Raw genomic sequence first — 20,421 nt, forward strand, 5'->3', positions numbered from 1 at the left:
GTCCGTATATTTTCTGTGATATATTGTATGCTATGATTTTTTTTGCAATGATGTTTAGCCATAGTCCGTTATACGCGTAGGTGTGCGAGAATATGTAAGCGCAGTGCTTTAAAGATGTCCATGTGGGAATGTGTAAGTGGGCGTAGTCGAATGTCCATGTGGGAATGTGTAAGTGGAGCATATAAGAATGCCCATGTGTGAATGTGTAAGTGGAGCGTAAAAGAATGTGTAAGTGGAGCGTGGTCGAATGTCCATGTGTGAATGGGTAAGTTGAGCGTATAAGAATGTCCATGTGTGCGATGTGTAAGTGAGACATGGATGTGTTCATGACTGAATGCGTAAGCACAATGCAAGGAATGGCCAGAGAGGTATGTGGGAGGTGTGTTTATAACCTGCCCTGTTATATAGTGCTATATGACTTATGTAAAAACAATGTCCTGTTATGTACCACGCCTGAATTTCTCTATGAGATAATAAAGTATTCTTATTCTTATTCTTATTCTTAATTATTAGGTATTCGACTTTTCTTTACAAAATCTCAACTGAATAAATGACTTAACATTTACTGTGGACTGCTATCAATGATCAAATGATCACACCTGAAGAAGACTAAAAGAGTGATACAAAAAAATAGAACACAAAACACAGCTACTTTCCCGGTACATTTACAATTGTTAACCACTTTTGACTCTAAATGTCAAGCATGAAACGCTAACAGACATAACATTATATCCTATGTGTAAAAGCCATAACAAATTTATATGTATCGATTGGAGATTGGATTTCCCTTCTTTGAGTCATGTGACGTCAGAGGCCTACAAAACTTTATAATTGGGCGTTTCAGGTTGACCGAAACTTTAAAGGAACTACAAAACACACGTCATGTGTTTGATTGCATGTGTGTGTGCTGTTCAATGTCAAAACAACAACAAAGTCAGTACATGACGTGTTTTGTAGTTCCTTTGAAGTTTCGGTCAACCTGAAACGCCCAAATATGAAGCTTATGTGTTTGATTGCATGTGTGTGTGCCCGGGCTCGTTCAATCGTCAAAACAACAACAAAGTCATAGTACCTGAAAGGAATTCGATCGATACATAAATGTTATTTGCGTTTTTGACCAAAATATGACATTTTGCACAGATCTCGACAGTCATTGTTCACCTCGACCGCTAGCGCGGTCTCGGAGAACAATGACTGTCTCGATCTGTGTAAAATGTCATATTTAGGGAGGCCCACTGACAGTAAGCGTAAACAGACCACAGAAGGCCATTTTTAGAGTGCTGTAAACAGCTTCAAAATTAAGCAATGTTCTTATAGTTCAGGTTTGAAATGTAAAAGTACTTATAGAATTGCTGTGCAAAGTTTGAAGCCTGTTAGAATTATACATTTTGAGGTATTGGACTGTAAAGTCAGGCAAATATGCGATTTTTTCACAACTGGGAAGTTATGTACAGGGCGACAAATTAAAAAAAGCAAAAAGAAATGACCTTTTCGGTTTTATTTTATAAAACAGATTGCAGCAACCACAAATGTATCACAGTTGAACCAATAAATGCAATAAAAAGGGTTTTATAGCCGATTGCAATTTTAGGCTATATTGACGTCATCACACGAAATTTAAAAAACGCGAACAAGCAAATCTTCAGTGGTTTTACAGGTAAAGATGTCATACGATATATCAAATTGAAGATCTCTTTATGTACAATCTAGCTGTCATACTTTTGATGCCGTATAATCAAAACTTTACAACATAAGCTTGAAAATCAATATTTTCAAAAATAATAAATTTAAAATAAAAACTATAAAATGTATTAATGTTCCGCAATGTCAATCTTTAAAAACATTTGTAACCTCACATTTTAGCATATTTCCACACATTGAATGATAATAATTTTACTTCCAAACAAGAAAACACTAACTACAGCACAAGTTTGCAGTTATGCGTTATATTTTAATCTGCCTAACTGAAAATGTGTGCGTTTCTTCCTTAACCTGTATATCCGCGATTATATAGCAAATTATGTGTATGTAAGTGTGTACATATCCATGTATGCAGGTATGTATGTGTGTATGTATGTATGTATGTATGTATGTATGTATGTATGTACGTACGTACGTACGTATGTATGCTTATGTGTGTATGTGAATATCTCTCTCTCTCTCTCTCTCTCTCTCTCTCTCTCTCTCTCTCTCTCTCTCTCTCTCATACACCCCCACACACACAATATCTGTTATCCTTGTTGCGGTGCAATTAAGGTTAGGTATCCAGCATGACAAAATCCCCAGCAATGCAATAATGACACAAACAACAGATTTTCAAAAACAAACTTTCACAGCAAAACAGAAATTGTCTAATCAATGAAATGTAACAAATACAATTGCAGAACAGAACAAAGAAACATTTAAAATATAACATCAGGTATTTAGCGCCAAAAAGTCAGATCATTAGTTATGAGAAGCAATTAAGAACAATAAACAATTCAGCGCCATAAAAGTCATTTCAAGTCATCAGTCACACTTTAAATTTCAAAAATCGTCGGAAAATTAATTCAGCATTATAACAATACAATCAATAAACACACAAGCATGAAAATGAAACAGAACAGACCGAAATTGTAGCACAGAAATGAATTCTGCAAACATATCGCGATCAAAGAAGAACACCAGGTGACTAAGTGTATTAAAGCTATCGTTAAACAGACATTACACATTCAATGAGATGTACCTACAGATCAGGTAATTCGTGCTACAAAACCCAGTGCGGATCATAGTCTAAAAGACATCGAGATATTACTAAATTATACAGTACTTCAGCGCCATACTTCTCTTCTTCTTCTGCGTTCATGGGCTAAAACTCCCACGTTCACTCATGTTTTTGCACAAGTGGGTTTTTACGTGTATGGCCGTTTTTACCCCGCCATTTAGGCAGCCATACGCCGCTTTCGGAGGAAGCATGCTGGATATGTTCGTGTTCCTATAACCCACCGAACTCTGACATGGATTACAGGATCTTTTCCGTGCGCACTTAGTCTTGTGCTTGCGTGTACAATCCCCGGCGAAAGAAACGCAACTCATTCGCGCCCATTGTTGCGAGTGATTTTTTGTCATTTTCAAATTGTCGTAAAATATGAACCAGATAAGATAAATCAAAACGAAAAACAGATTCGTAGAGGATATTTTACTGGCTCTACGACAAATGCATAGTATTTAATCGTTTTTATCTTTTACTTGTTCATAAATTGTGTTATACAGGGTAGGGGTCAAGCGAGTCGTGATTGCAGGCAAACGTGTCTCTTCAACATGCTACAAAAATCGTAAAAATGAATATTTTTTTTAACAAGGTAAAGACATTTTTGGAGGAAATTCATTTCTCAACAACACAATTTAATTAGAATTATTCGCCAAAGCGTTTAAGACTAAACATTTTTTAGCAAAGATCACTTAGACATTTGGCCACAAATAGCACCTGTTTTTCAAAGAAATCACGTCGGTTCCGTGCGAATGAGCTTTTGCCAAACAACCCTTTGTAACACTGTCAAAGTGATCTTTGCTAATATTTTGAAGTCTTAAACAATAAGCCATTAGCAGGTCTGCACATAACCTGGGAGATGGAAAAAATCTCCACACTTAACCAACCAGGCGGCCGCGGCCGGGATTCGAACCCTCGACCTTCCGATTAAGGTTGAAACGCTACCTTTTGTTGGAGTAATTACCCAAGATGCACGCTTGACTTGGAAGCCACATATTGCAGCCACAGAAGCAACAGCGATTAACAAATTCGCACTAACGGAATGAGAGCGCAGACATATGTGCCCATGTGCACGTGTGTCTGCCTGTATTCATGTGTGTGTGTGTATGTTTGTGTTCGTGTGTGCGTGAGTATGTATGCATGTGTGTATGTGTCTGTCTTTGTGATTCTGGATCAAAATGTATGTGTTTGAGTGTGTGTGTGTATGTGTGTGTGTGTGTTTTGTGAGAGAACGTTTTACCGAGAATTTACTTTGCAAAGCGAGTATCTACAGCTAGGTTACTGCGAAAAGGGCTTCTGTGTGCTGATCGGTCCTGTGAAGCAATCCATGTTGCAGTGAGGTAGCTACGTACGTGTTTTGTCCACGTGTTTTAAACCGGAATTTCATTGTCCCCCAACAAACCTTCTCCTTGGGTCTGTTAATTTTGCTGGGTCACGGGGTCCTGCGTGTCGTAAATAGCCTGTTTCTGATAATAATACAGGGCCGGACTAGGCTAAGAGGAAAGGGGGGGGGGGGGGGGGGGGGGTGGTTGCCAGTGGGGGTCAGGGGGAATCCCCCTGAAGCTGATGGGTAGGTCATATTCTGAGATAGGAAAATGGTTGCTCCTTGCATGAAACGGCATAAAATAAGCAATAATAAAAAATGTTTTAAATAAGTGAGGTAGCCTACATGTTTAGGCTGGGGGGGGGGGGGGGGGTTGCGCAATCCCCATAACCCCCCCGGTAGTCCGGCCCTGTAATACTTGTGGCGAAGGCGAGTCATGTAAGCAAAATTGCTGTTCTTGTTAGATCTGTTCACTATAACTGATGGATCTATTCAAGGCCGCGTCGCGGAGAAAAAAAATCATTACCACAGCTGGAAGGCTCGGTTATTCTTTTTAAAGATGTTGCTAATTCGTTGATCTAACTTTGGTAGGGAGTTGACAAACCTAAAATTATAACATATATTTTCCTGTGACATTTCACGGCATGCCTTCGGCGGTGACGAAACAGTTGAAAAGCGTTTTAATTTAATCGCTAGGCGAAGTCCAACAAATCTACATCAGGATGAGAACAGACTTCTGGATAGATCTTTTGCAGAGATCTTTCACTACACAATATATTTTCTGTTCAAAATAAGTTCAAGTTTCTTTGCGAGCTCGAGGAAAATAGGCGATAATTTCGAATTTCGGCTTGTCGCGACGTCAAGTTGTTCACTGTGCATACTCTGATACTGTACACTGCGTAACAAACTGATTCAGCTTTTGTATGACTGCGAGAGTTGATCAGCTTTGGGTTTTTTCACTTCAATCGCTTGTCAAGGTCAAGCCAAAGCACATACTGATGAGAGAAAATGTACAAAACTTACTGGTAGATGTATCTTTTGAGATCACTGAGAAGAAAAGATCGAGCGACTTCCTAAAACGCATGTGTTTAAAAGAAAACACTGTGTTCAGAATAAACCCTTTCATCGACGTAATGATATATTTTGTAAGTTGCTCCTTTGAACATAATTATAATAACAGAAAGTTGATTGTATCGCACGCAAAATTTCATGAATCTGGTTAGCATATCTTTCCTTTGCGAGTCTTTGGAACTGGGGCGATAATTTGGAGTGTTTCAGCTTGCCGCGACGTCATGCAAATAGTTGTATCACTCTGTAAATGACTAGATTCAGCCTTCGGCGGCGCAGCCGTTGGATAATCGCTTCACTTCAATCGATTGGCCCGGTCAAAGTATAGCCCGTATTGATGAGAAATGATGTTCTTCTTGTAGATTAGCCTTTTAAGATTAATGAGAGAAAAGAGCGATTTCCAAAAACGCCTGTGTCAAAACAAAAACACTGTGTTCAGAATCAACTATATTCACAACATAGTAATAATAATTATGAGTCGCTCTGCGGAATACATAATTACAAAGGATTGATCTGATGGTATGCAAAATGTAATTAAACTGCGTCTAATACTTTTTTCTTGCGAGATCTCAGAACATACGCGATTCGGCCTTGGACGGCGCAAAAGTTGAAATATTGCTTCACTTCAATCGGTTGGCCCGGTTAAAGTAATGCACACATTGATTAGATAAGACATTGTCCTGGTAGATTGGCCTTTTAAAATTATTGACAGAAAAGAGCGATTTCCAGAAACATCTGTGTAAAAAGTAAAACACTGTGTTCAGAACCCACCCTTTTTCAAGACGTTAATAACATTTTGATAAGTCGTTCTTTCACATACATCATAACAAAGGGTTGATCTTATGCCACACTAAATTTCAGTATTGTACTTTAAATAGTTTTTCTTCGCGCGCTCTTGGAACTTGGGTGACGATTTCGAGTGTTTCGCTTGCCGCGACGTCAAATAGCTTTTTCCCTGTACACCGCGTTTGCGGCTAAGTCCGAAGCGGAAGATAGCGTTTTGGGGCAAGTTCGGGACTTGTTTTACTCATGAACCAAAAACAGCACGTTCACATACCAACAATCATTCAAAAGAACAGCAACTGCAGAAACCCTTGCAAGTTGTTTGACGTTTTCAAAATATATATTTAGCCTTTTAAATCTTCAGAGAAAAGTCAAAATAAATCACGGCTGTGGCCGCCATTTTGGATTTTCTCTGTGGGCCTCCCTATCATATTTTGGTCAAACACGCAAATAACGTATAATATCTTTGTTGAATCCCAGGTATTATGCATCCGTTTAATCTCAGTAAAAACCCTGACACGCAAACACACATTAAATTAAATGTGTAAAAGCGATTACAAATTGCTTTATCTTCCTAGCCCAAGGTAAGGCATCCGTTTAACGACAGTAAAAGGCCATTAACGCACTAAATGCAAAAATGTTGAACTGTGATGCTTCTACAATCCTTATCCCCAATCTATTTTGACAGAAAACAGCTTTTTGTCTTACCCTAAGAAAAGTCCAATGATTGCCAGCTAGTGCGTATGCACGTGTGTGTGTGTGTGTGTGTGTGTGTGTGTGTGTGTGTGTGTGTGTGTGTGCGTGTGCGTGCATGCATGCGTGAATTGAGGTTATTTTGCCAACCCTTTTTTAATGAACAAGAGCAGACTAAGTATTGGCGCTGTCAGCCTCAAAAAAATAATTATTTGAATTGTTACTTCGGAAGTTGGAGGTAAGATAATGTTTCCATCAATTACACATGCGAGCGTAAACGTAAGGCAAAATCTAAGGTGTACATGCATGTGAAGTTAACGCCTGGCTAGAAGATTTGAAAGGAAAGAGAACAATTAAGTTCATTTGAGATAAGTGAAAGAGATAACCGGTAAGAGAAATGATTTGGCTTATCATGAAAGAATGAAGTTAAATGAAAAGAGGTCGAGGATTGAATATAGCTTGCAGAGTAAGCACGGTTTTCTGTGTGTTTTTCCCCAAATTGTTTCGTCTCGTTGTGTTTGGAGTGGTTTAGCTTAATTTATTTAAATTTAGTCAAGTTTCGACAAAAATTTTCAACATAGACTGGGAATCGAGACGAGGGTGTGTGTCTGTGTGTGTGTGTGTGTGTGTGCGCGCGCGCCCGTGATCGCGGCGAAGAGAAAAAGCAATTCACATTATTTTGCTGTGTCACTCTCAGCGTTTGATCGGAGTCAAAATCCCGAAACGACCGTAGTAATTTCTCTCTCTCGCTGAGACATGATGATCCGTGGCATTTATGGTTTCGGCGTACCTTGCCAGTCTAATTGCTCCTCGTAGTATCGTTCCAACGCCAAACAGCCGGTCACTCCAAAAGATACCACCAAATTGTTCTATAGAGTGATCGCCCCTTTTCGAGTTAAGTACAGGATTAGGCGTACTGGTTGGTTGGTTGATTGGTTCAAAATGACATTAACAAGAAGAGATAATTAAGAAACAAACACTTTTTTTTAAATCGTAGGTGTACGTGTTATTATCAACAACAAGTAGAACAACGTGGCAATTGGCGTGCAGATAGAATAAAAGAAAGTCTTTTGCTCTTATCGCTTCGCACAGTAAGCCCATTGAGTTCAATTCTGTCTTTACCCCGGAGAACATGTTTCATTACCTGCAACAATCTTCTTAAAACAACATGTTTCCTCTTTCATCTATTCCTTTCACAAAAGAAACCGTATACAGTAATACAGACCACAAAATGCAACAAAAATCCTTGTGTTTCGTCTGCGTATCTGGCAAGCCATCTCAATGTTAGCATTGTATCCGTTGCGCAACCACGCCGCGCATGTACCTTGAAAAGCCTCCGAGGCGCATGCCCGTCGCGCTTGCGTGCTGAGATATGAGATTCCGGATATCCGTCATTCCAAAGGAGAAAGAGCGATGGATTTGTTGCTGGAGCCAAAGACAATACATCAGGTACAGTTTGTTGTGTGGAGTTGGCTAGAGTCGCTGTCGTGCCGGTTTAACACGAGAAAATACTCCCATGAGATTTTTTACTCCGGAGTAAAAATTTCGTACGAAACTTTTACTCCCTTTACGAAAAACTTACTCCACCCTAACACGAGCAAATTACTCCCCACGCAAGGTGTACTCCGAATAATAAATTCGCACGTAAACTTTGCTCCCCTGACGAATAGATAACGAATACATTACTCCAACATAACACAAGCAAATTACTCCCCACGACAGGTGTACTCCCGAGTAAAAATTTCGTACGAAAGAGGGAGTGGTTGCGCAACATTCCGTTTGCGCGAGTTCCCATATGGGCGTTATCCCATTTCGCCCCCATCCCATTTTTGTGACATTTAAGAAGCCAAGCGTCATTTTAATTCTGTGTCATACCACCAACGCCACATCCCATTTTGATGCTATCCCGTTTCGCCGCCATCCCATTTCGCCCCCGTCCCAGTTTTGCGACATTTCACAAATCGAGCGTCATTTTACTACCGTGTCATACCACTAGCGCCACACCCAATTTTCGTGTCATTCTACTAGCCAAGCGTCACTTTACTATTTCATCATTCAACTAGAGAGACATTCCGTTTGCGCGACATCCCATTTTGCCGCCATCCCATGAGCATGTCGTGCAAGACGAACGTTCACCGCGAACTATAAACCCGGGAGTACGAGATTTTTACTGGGAGTAAAAATTTGGGGAGTAAAAATTTCCTGGAAGGAGTAATTTTATCGTTCCTTGGGGAGGGTTTTTTTCTCGTACGAAATTTTTACTGGGAGTACAAATTTCGTACGAGTCAATTTTTCGTGGAGTAAAAATGTCGTATTACACCGGCCTTGTTGACGGGGTGTTCGTGCCTTTGGTTATGCATCTAATGCATTGTTGATGATGATGTGACAGATGAAAGGACTCTGAGGAACAACGTAAGAGGAAGAAGTCGGTGATGGGGACAGTCGGCCTACTGCCACTCATGATAAAACTGATGATACATGCACTGATACTATTACACAGATACATACTTCTGAAGAGAGGAAGAACAAGAAGAACACGAATTTATTCCGACGTATAGCATATATAACAGTCATTGGTATTTGTCTTGGTGTGGGTAGCATTCGTACACGCATACACGTGCCCCTCACAGATACGATACATTGAGAAACACTAGCAAACATAAATTAGAACGAAACTTTTTGACACTGTTTTGTTTGTGTGTCTATTTTGTTGTTGTTGTTGTTGTTGTTGTTGTTGTTGTTGTTGTTGTTGTTGTTGTTGTTGTTTAGTGCAGTAAGCGGACTGTTAAACTCCGTTGATGTGTGTTTTCGCTGCAAGTTCTCCACATCTTTCTTTGCTCAAATGTGTCACTTCCTCTAGCAGGACTGAATCCTCGTCACATAAAACATTGTTGTTGTTGTTGTTGTTGTTGTTGTTGTTGTTTTGTTGTTGTTGGTGATAATTCTTGGTTGTAGACTGACGCCAACGCTTCATTAAGAAGGCTCGTACTTATTGACCTTTGTGTCTGAATCATGCAGCAATTCAGAGTTGGTTTGTGTGTGTGTGTGTGTGTGTGTGGGGTGTGTGTGTGTGTGTGTGTGTGTGGGTGTGTGTGTGTGCGTGCTCTACTTCTGGTGTCTAGACGTTTGTCATTTGGGAGTACGCGGGGTCAGCAATACGACTGAGACTCTTGCAGTTATCAGAGTGACCTCTCCAGGCGAAAGGCCGAGATCTGTTGCTGGCGTCCCAGATGGCTCAAGGGGAAGAGTCCTGTTTCCACGTTTAGCACTGACCTCATGCACCGCACGTGCTCATTGACGTAGAACATTACATTGTCAAGGTTTGTTTTGTTAGTTTTGTGTCTGTTGCCGCCGTTGTTGAAAGAATACAGATGTTGCGACAAAAATTCTAACGAGTACGGGAAACAACACACACACACAAACATACACACAACTGAACCGTCAAACGAGCACACTCACGCATACACACACACACACACACACACACACACACACACACACACACACACACACACACACACACACACACACGAGTACACATCCACACATACACGCACACGTATACACGCACACGTATACACGCACACGTACGCACACACGTGCACACACGCACACATACACACACACACACACACATACACACACACACAAACACAAATTTTAAATTCGTCTTGGCAAATTTGTTACGGATTGTTTTAGCATTGTATAATGCATTATTATTATTTGTTGTTTGTTGTGTCAATAACTTTACTGGTTCATGACAATAAACATTATTCTATTCTATTCTATTCTATTCTATTCACACACACACACACACACACACACACACACACACATACACACATACACACAGAAAGAGAATGAGAGAGATCAAAGCCAACTCTTAACAAAGATCATCATTCGATAATATTGTGACACTGTCAATTTCCATTACACTCTAAGTAATTCCTTACTTGCTGATTATTGCAACAACAAAAATCGTGGCACTGGCAAAAGAAATAAATGAAAGAAAGAATCCGACAAAAAAATCTAAAAAAGAAGAATCCTACACTAACCATTTACGAAGATTATCATCCGATAAGGTAATTGCCTATCATTTTACTGTCTTGTATATTGCCTGCAAAAACAGCCACCCACCATGCATCCCGAGGCAGCCAATCGCCGGTAGTTTGATTTACATAAATCTCTGTGCCTGTACTCTACGATATCATCGGCATTTTTGCTTAAACAGCTGAGTCTGACTTAGTTGGATCAAGCTTTTCTCGAAGAACAGCGCAAGAGGGGTGAAAAGTGTTCGCGTTGATGGATATTCTGAATTGTCTTTTCTTTTTTCTTTTTTTGAGTACACGAATCCTTCTTTCGTAATTGAAACATTGAAATATTAGGCGAGTGGGGAACAAAAAGAAGAAAGATAAATTAATTCGAAGATAACAAAAAAGAAGTAAAAATAACAGAAAGCAGACAGACACTGACATATGTATGCAATCGTTCTTTGGGGTGTTTGTTTCCCCTTTAGATACATCAGTGTCATGAGAGAAAAAAAAGTGAAACAGGAATTGTAGCTTCCTGCTAGACAATCTCCAGCACGTCCTTTCAGCGACAGAAAACAGCGACTTTTGCTTTTAACTCATCTATCTGTTGTTCTTTCATCTTATTATCATAATTTTGACCTTGGTTGGAAAATATCTTTACCATGTCTTGTTAGGAGAACAAGAATAAAAATAAAAGGAAAGATCTCGAGACAATAAACAAAATATAATAATCATCATTATCATTATCATCGTCATCGTCGTTTGCTGCATATAACCCCGAAAATGGAGTATGGCTGCCTGAATGACGGGGGAAAAACGGTCATACACGAGTGTACGTGGGAGTTGCAGCCCATGAACGCAGAAGAAGAACAACATTTGCTTCTTTTCTCTTTCTCGTCCTCTGCCTCATCCTCCATCCTCTTCCTCCAGTCCACCCTCCCCCACCACCCCCTCCGTCGGAGAAAACATCCTCCTCCTCCTCCTCCTCGTTTTCCTTCTCTACTTCTTCCTCTTTCTCCTCTGCCTCTTCTTTTTACTTCTCTACTTCCTCCTCTTTCTCTTTCTTCTCCTGCTCTCCCTTCTTTTCTCCCTTCTCTTTTCTTTCTTCCTCCTCCTCCTCTTCCTTCTCCTCCTCTTGTTCCTTTTCTTCTTCCTCCTCTTTCCCTTTTCCCTCTTCCTCCTCTTTTTACTTCTCTTCTTCTTCTTCTTCTTCTTCTCCTCCTCCTCCTCTTCTTTTTCATTATCTTCTTTCTCCACCGTTTCCTCCTCCTCCTCCTCCTCCTCCTCTCCCTCTTTCTCCTGCACCACTGTCTCCTCTTTCTCCTGACTCCTCCTATTTAGGAGCTCCTCCTCTTCTTCCTCTTCATTTGTCTTCTTCCTCTCCTCATCTTCTTCCTTTTTCTTCTTCCTCCTCTCCCTCTCATTTGAGGAAGCCACAGACGAGAAGCCAACGAACCCAACCTAGCTCTAGAAGACTTCTTCTTCTTCTTCGTTCATGGGCTTAGACTCCCACGTTCACTCATGTGTTTAGCATGAGTGGATTTGTACGTGTATGACCGTTTTTACTCCGCCATTCAGGCAGCATACGCCGATTTCGGGGGATAAAAGACTGAAGCTCGCTCAGACAAACGGGGGCTGGAGATGATATTTTCATAAAACATTATACCTGCTCTGCCCATCCCGCGCCGATAGGGATCGGCTGTTAGTTCGGTTCAGGGCGCGGGCCGTTTTTATTGTTCCTGCCAAAGTGTTTTTCTTCCTGACGTCATCGCACACACTAGTCTGCATCTGACACGATAACGGTTAAGGATTGATGACGTCATAATGGCAAGGAAAATACATCACGTGCAGTCTTGGTAATTTGCGTGCAGCCTTTGGCAGCAGGGTGTGTCTCGAGAGCGACGACGTCGGCCTCTCTCTCTCTCTCTCTCTCTCTCTCTCTCTCTCTCTCTCTCTCTCTCTCTCTCTCTCTCTCTCTCTCTCTCTCTCTCTCTCTCTCCTCTCTCTCTCTCTCTCTCTCTCTCTCTCTCTCTCTCTCGTAAGGGTGAGAGTGCGAGGGCTGGATTTAAAAAAAAAAACTTGCGAAAGTGCTATCTTATAGTCATAAAAAAAAAGAGATTGATCTTATCCTCTCTCTCTCTCTCTCTCTCTCTCTCTCTCTCTCTCTCTCTCTCTCTCTCTCTCTCTCTCTCTCTCTCTCTCTCTCTCTCTCTCTCTCTCTCTCTCTCTCTAGTCTCTCAAAATATGTACACAGCTGTAGTTTGGGTAGGGACGGGTTGGAATAAAATTCAAGCATCAAGTGTGTATTCCAGCTAAAAACAAACAAGCATAAAATGGTATTCCAAACAACAAACAAGAAATTCCTCCGAGGTAGGAAAAACACCCCCGTCAAAGGGAAATAACCTTCTCAGTTGGTGGCAGTGACTGAGTGAAAATGGTTATTTCCCTTTGACCATTAAGATGTCCCTCTATAAGTCCTTGTATAATTTTAATCCACCAATAACTCCCTAACCGTGTGTTTGACTGGTCCCAATTTTTGTAAGGACCGTCTCAGGAATGTATAGAACCTGTTCACCAAGTTTGGTGACGATCGGTCCGTTCATTCTTGAGATCTATATGCGAACACAAACAAACAAACAAACACATCGACCGAAACCTATACACACCCCTATACCGGGGGTGTAATAATTCGAAGGCGGCATAGTACATTGGTCTATTTATCCATTCTTCAATTTATTGCCACAAAAGCTCACATGACTTTCCTGATTTACTCCAAAACACCTTAAACTTTTCTTATTACACAAACCTTCCACTAATAAACCGTACCTGCCCCAAAGAAACAAGAATATAATCGACCATGCAGATGCGCGGTCTGCATGCGCACATCCCTAGAGCTAAAACCCACTAAAACCAAAGATACCCAAAGGGAATCTAGAGTGACCACACACGCGCCGAGAAAGTCTGGGAAGTACCAGATTCCATAAAAATTGCCGTGAGGTGCGAGCGTGTCAGTATTTAGTACTGTTATTCGTCCAGATTTCTGGCTCTGCGCAGATGATCTTGAGCTGACACGTGCAATTTGTTGCGATTTTATTGGTACCAGTCGGCCTGGTGGCGACTGCGCTCTGGCCGCCGGTTAGAACTTATAGCGCGCGTGCATGCATGCGTTAGTGCGTGTGTGGGTGTGTACATCTTTTACTGCTTCCTTGTCTGTCTGGTTGTCGGCTGGTTTATCTCTGCAAAGAACTGATGCAAAATGCAAACTGATCGATTTTTATTGATATACCTCTTAATTCAAGTGCACAATTAACATAATAAAATCACATTCACTCCTGCATTGCAGTTTAGTGAAAATAAATGAAAACAATATCTTAAACAAAGAGATTGTATATTCGTCTATCCGAAGAGGCTGATTATGAAAATGGTGAACGAATTGTATAAACATGCAAACAAACAAACAAACAAACAGGAGTTGAATGCATCTGGGCGCCGGAGTCGCCCACACTTTTATAAAAGCCAAGCAAGACCATAACTTATAGATCGATTATCACCTTCTGCATATCCCTGAATTCTCTCCAAGGTGGAAGTCGACAATCAGAAGGATGGCTCGTGCTGTCACGGCAAGTTATCGATGCAACATTGTGGCAGGTCTTTAAGTGCGGAGTTCAGCTTGCTTAGATGTGGAACAGTTGTCCGCGCCTCCCCCTGCTGAGTGTTCTCATCAGAAGCATGATTTTATTTCGTCATAAAACTGTGTCTTAGATGATTCGCTTCCCGCCAGCTCTCTCTCTCTCTCTCTCTCTCTCTCTCTCTCTCTCTCTCTCTCTCTCTCTCTCTCTCTCTCTCTCTCTCTCTCTCTTCTCATCAAGAGAGACGTGCTTTCCGTAACTCACCGGTGTTGATTGGCTTGTCTCCCTTCATTACGCTCTTCAGCGCGGGACGTCCATTTGGCATTTTCCGAGATTGCGACTGAGAACGTGACTGAGGCTTGCCGAGACGTTCAACAGGTGTTTTGTGTTACCTCCCTTCGGATTAATTTGACGATGGGTATTGGATAATAAGTCGCCCCCCTCTTCCACCCACACACTGTCCCCATTGACTTTCACCCCACTCCCGACCCCCCCCCCACACACACACACACACACTGAGAGAGAGAGAGAGAGAGACAGAGAGAGAGAGAGAGAGAGAGAGAGAGAGAGAGAGAGTGAGCGAGAGAGACAGACAGACAGACATACAGACAGACTGACAGGCAAACAGAGACAGAGAGACAGAAAGACAGAGACAGGGAAAGAGACACACAAACACTTGCACAAAGATAGTAAGGCAGCGAGATAGGTCACTCACGCATTGACACAAACACACACTCACACACACACACACACTGACACACACACTGACACCCTTAGTGCACTTAGCCCCATATTAAAGGGAATATCCGAACATAAACAGCAACAGACTGTAGCCTACGCTGCTGGTATGGCCTTAACCACAAGTCTACTTAGTAACTCAGTGTTTTGTATGATCCACTTAATTGTTCCTGGACCAAATGCTTAATTTTGCGTCAACTATATATGTTCTGAATCTGGTGGTACCCCGTCTAATACTGAATAACTTGTGTTGTATGATCCACTTGTGTCTGAACCAAATGCTTAGTGCAGCGTCCACCAAACTTCAGTTCTGAGCTGTTCTGGTGTTACCAGGTCTGACCGGCAGACTGACAAACAAACAAAGACAGAGAGCGAGAGACAGAGATACAGAGACAGGCAGACAGACAAACAGAGAAAGACAGACAACCAGACACAACGGACAGTCAGAAACTGAAAACACGGCCCTTGCATGACCTGGCACATTACGTAAAACGCTGCAATTTTGCACACTGACGAAAGAAGTGGGGCTTTGAGGGAAGTGCCTGCAGCAGCCCAGGTTACCTGGTACTTGACATGCGTTTCTTTGTTGAGGTTCGGAAAGAAATTGTGGATTGTGTCTTGCCCTCGACGGTTTGTTTGTGCAGTAAACAGTTAGTGTTTCGTTTTCAGCAGACGTTTCTAATTCCTGAGCGAAATGGCAAATCACCCGTTACGATCGGGTAGCAATCGGAATAAATTGAAACAGGTGCCTTGAATTCTCTTTGGGTGGGAAGGGGGTAGCGGGGGGAGGGGGTGCCCGGGACGGAGAAGGGGGGGGGGGGGGGGCTGGAAGGGATTGACTCGAGAGAGAAGCTGCGTGTGTGTGTGTGTGTGGGGGGGGGGGGTTGCGACGGTGCGTACGTGTGTGTGTGTGTGTGTGGAGAGAGTGTGTGTGTGTGTGTGTGTGTGTGTGTGTGTGTGTGTGGAAGGGGTCAGTGTTGTAGGAGGGGGGGAGAGGCATAGATGATGAGCTACAGAGCTTAGATAAACATATGTGCATGTGTGGGTGTGTAAGTGGGTGTTTGTTTGCGTCTGTGCGTGTGTGTGTGTCAGTGTTCTCTCTCTCTCTCTCTCTCTCTCTCTCTCTCTCTCTCTCTCTCTCTCTCTCTCTCTCTCTTTCTCTCCATTTTCATGCATAACGGTAAAGTGCCGATTTACATTACATCATTATTTAAAGTAAAGCTACCGACAGACGGGTCGGTCAAGTTGATCCCACCGATTCCACGAATTGACCTTTATAAGACCACTCATGCTTTTTCGGGTACATCAGTTTGGAATTCACTTCCATCATCCATTAAGCACTTAAAGTCATTAAAAAGTTTTAAAAAATGTGTCAAAAAACACTTAATTTCTGAGTAGTTTAACGCGTTTTGATTTACCACACTTAGTATTACGCCAAAGATATGCTGTGCATTGTATATTCTGAACATATTTTTGTTGTACTATTGCTACATGTTCGATTGCTACAGTACCAGCTTGTACTTATAATTACTTGCATAGTATGCATTTTATTTTATGAATAACCACATATGTATGCTCTTCATGCCTCATCTTCATCATCATCATCATCATCATCATCGTCATCTTTATCATCTCGTGCTGAAGTTTTCTGACCTCCTTTTGTTGGTAAACTTTTTTACTTTTTAATTTTTCAATTTTATCATTGTGTGCTGTGCGTCCCAAGGGCAGATTGTAAGAAAAGGCGTAGCCTTAAATCTTAATCCTTGTTAAATAAAGTTCAATTCAATTCAATTCTCTCTCTCTCTCTCTCTCTCTCTCTCTCTCTCTCTCTCTCTCTCTCTCTCTCTCTAGAATAGTCCCTCTCTGGGCGAGGGCTGGTTGAAAAGAAGCTCGTTTATATTGCTTATGCCACAACCCTCGTAAAATAAAATTTGATTTGATTTGATCTCTCGTGCCGTTTTTCTTGTAGAAGAAAGAATATTTATCTGGGTTTTTTGTTTGCTTTTTTTTGAATGGGCAAACAAATTTGGGGCTTTTTTGATGATGTGTGCAAATCTGCTTGCTATGGTGTATATATTCATATGTACGTACTTACGTGCGGCACGCGTGTGTGTGTGTGTGTGCGTGTGCGTGTGTGTGTGCACCGTGTGTGTGTGTGTGTGTGTGTGTGCACGGTGTGTGTGTGTGTGTGTGTGTGTGTGTGTGTGCACGGTGTGTGTGTGTGAGTGTGCGTGAGTGTGCCTGTATGCTGACTTTATTAGCAGGCATCTGTCAAAAATTGTTACGATCAACGATCACGTCAGTGCCCGTAATATCATGTATATACTTTTGATTTGATTACGTGAAATGCTGCTTTTGTACATTTTCTTTTTTTTACCATTGTAGATTGGCCGACTTCGACAGTGATCTCCGTTCTGTTCTTCACAGTTATGATAAAGACATCGTTCTAAGGTCAAAACAAGTCGAAATGTTGGGACTGCTGCCGGAAGGAGACCGTAATATATGGTTGCATCACTGTCAACTGGTTACAGAAAAACATCGTCTGCTCCAGCGAGCGCCGAAACCAAACGGTTGATTATCACGTGACACTTTTGCCATATTTAGAGTTGTTTGCACAGTAAATACAGCCGCGAAAAATAACTCGCTTGAAACTGTCTTACATATCAATTCCTTAGTAATTTAAAAATTACACAACACCATGAAAAATCAGTATCGACGATTGCGAATCTGCTTATATCCATAACACATTACGAAAAGATCTAAATATGTAAAAAAAAAACTTAAAAAAAAACGATTTCCTCTCCAGAGAAGGAAAACCAAGGCATCCTGTCAGGGGTAGAATGAGACCCGAAGGGAAGTAACTCCTTTTTGACCTGGGTTCAGGATGACAGTATCGCTCTTATCCCCGCGACTAAGCTCTGATTTCTTGAAAGATTGAAAAAAATTAGTATTGGTAAAGTTTTCAATGAGCGAATGTTCATACAAAAAAGACACAAAAACATTACCACCGACGTCCACAGCGGCATAGCTGTCTGTGTGCGTGACTGCGTCAAGTGGGCAGACAGACAAAAACACAAACTGAAAACCAAGCAGAGAAACACACGAACAAACCACAAACGAATGCATGTGCGCATGCACATACACACACAAATAAAATCTGCAATTGTCACGTTGTATTCACCAGAGGCAAAGGGGGGTGGGGGGGGGGGAGGGGGACTCTCTTTTTGAGTCCTCCTGTTAGCCAATGCGTGCGCCTTTGTGTCGCAGTTTGTGTGTGTGTGTGTTTGAGTAAGCGTGTATGCGTGTGTGTTTTTGAGTAAGTGTGTGTGAGTGTGCATGAGTCTGTTTATTTGTATGAATTTGTGTTGTTGATATTGCTGCTGCTACTTTTGTTGTTGCTGCTGCTGCTGCTGCTGTTGGTTCGCATAAAGATGCACTGAAACAATAGGCAAGTTTGACATGAACATTTTAGGAGTTCTTACTATTGGTTATGTTTTATGCAGTTCAGAACTTTGTTTAGATTTTGGTAGGTGCATGAGTTACTGAGCGTTATGCCCCCCCCCCCCCCCCCACACACACACACATCAAAACAAACAACAACACGAAATGAAGCAGCAAACACATTGTTTGTTAAGTTCAACAATTTACTTTGCAGAGAAAGTTCACAGTGCATGCTTCCTGCTCCTGAGCAAACTGACATCTGGACAATATTTTAATGTTGTCATGGAATTTTGGCGTAACTCATTTCAGACAACTTTATCAGCAGAAGACCAAACCCGATTTTAAAAATGTTTAATGACGGGCCCAGTAACCTAGTGGATTATAGATAAGACTTCCCAAGCGGAAGGTCGTGGGTTCGAATCCCGGCTGCGCCTGGTGGGTTAAGGGTGGAGATTTTTCCGATTTCCCAGGTCAACTTATGTGCAGACCTGCCAGTGCCTTATCCCTCTTCATGTGTTCACGCAAGCACAACCCTAGGTGCGCACGAAAAAGATCCTGTAATCCATGTCAGAGTTTGGTGGGTTATAGAAACATGTAAATACCAAGCATGCATTCCCCGCAAGCAGCGTACAGCTGCCTAAATGGCAAGGTAAAAACAGTCATACACTGGTGTATGTGGGAGTTTCAGCCCACGAATGCAGAAGAAGAAGAAGATCATTTTTATTATGAAGGGTTAGGTTTTTGAGCCAGGAACTAAGGGCGGGGTAACCCTGAAAGAAACCTAAGGGCTGAAGTCGGAGGATCTGGGCCAACAGGCGCACCTTAACCAACCATAGATCCACGCAAATCGCAAAAATGAAATAGCGAACGACAAGAACATTATGAATTAGCGTTTATATGTACCTGGTAAGGATAGAAAAAGAAAAGAATATTAAATCACGTATTGTCCATCGTATTTTAGAGAATATGACTCATGGAGAATGATTTACTTAGTGAGATAGTCTTAAAGGCATACTAACGCACTCCCGTGTTTACAAAGTGTAGTTTGCCCACAATCGATGTCAAACGCACCATAAGACCATATAATGACGATATGTCACCCTGCGCGGACCATAATACATGCATTACAGCTAGTTCTAGCCTCTGAAAAAGTGAGGATGTCAACAAAGCCGCGGTGTTAGCTCCCTTGCATCAACGTTACATGTGTTGCCAAATCTATAAATAGGACCATCTAGATCAAAATAAAAATTCAAATATCTCAACATTTAAGGGCTCCTAGACCACAATATTTTGCAGGGAACTTAATTTAGTCTGTCTCCAGCTCTGGGTAAAGCAATTAGCGTGTATATATTCATCAGCTTTCTATGCCTTTAAGTACAAACCATCAAAATCGCCAAGAATCGAGTTACATCAATTCCAGGAGCAACGATTTTGAGATATATATATAGGTATATATACATGCTATATATATTTTCATATGCAGAAATTATTAGAAGTAAGCAAAGCTGTTAAGTGCCGGTTTTGACTGACAAAATCATCTTCAGCTGGGGCTTAATTTTTCATGTCTGAGCTGAAAATAATTATGTATTAGTTAGGGCTTGAAATTATACAAGAATACTAGGTTATCTTGGTATGTGTCAGGCAAACAAGTCGCGTAAGGCGAAAATACAATATTTAGTCAAGTAGCTGTCGAACTCACAGAATGAAACGCAATGCCATTTTACTCGTAGCATCGTCAGGCCACCGCTCATGGCAAAGGCAGTGAAATTGACAAGAAGAGCGGGGTAGTAGTTGCGCTAAGAAGGATAGCACGCTTTTCTGTACCTCTCTTTGTTTTAACTTTCTGAGCGTGTTTTTAATCCAAACATATCATATCTATATGTTTTTGGAATCAGGAACCGACAAGGAATAAGATGAAAGGGTTTTTAAATTGATTTCGACAATTTAATTTTGATAATAATTTTT

This window comes from Littorina saxatilis, linkage group LG9 (genome assembly GCF_037325665.1).
Source record: "Littorina saxatilis isolate snail1 linkage group LG9, US_GU_Lsax_2.0, whole genome shotgun sequence".
Taxonomy (NCBI): Eukaryota; Metazoa; Mollusca; class Gastropoda; order Littorinimorpha; family Littorinidae; genus Littorina; species Littorina saxatilis.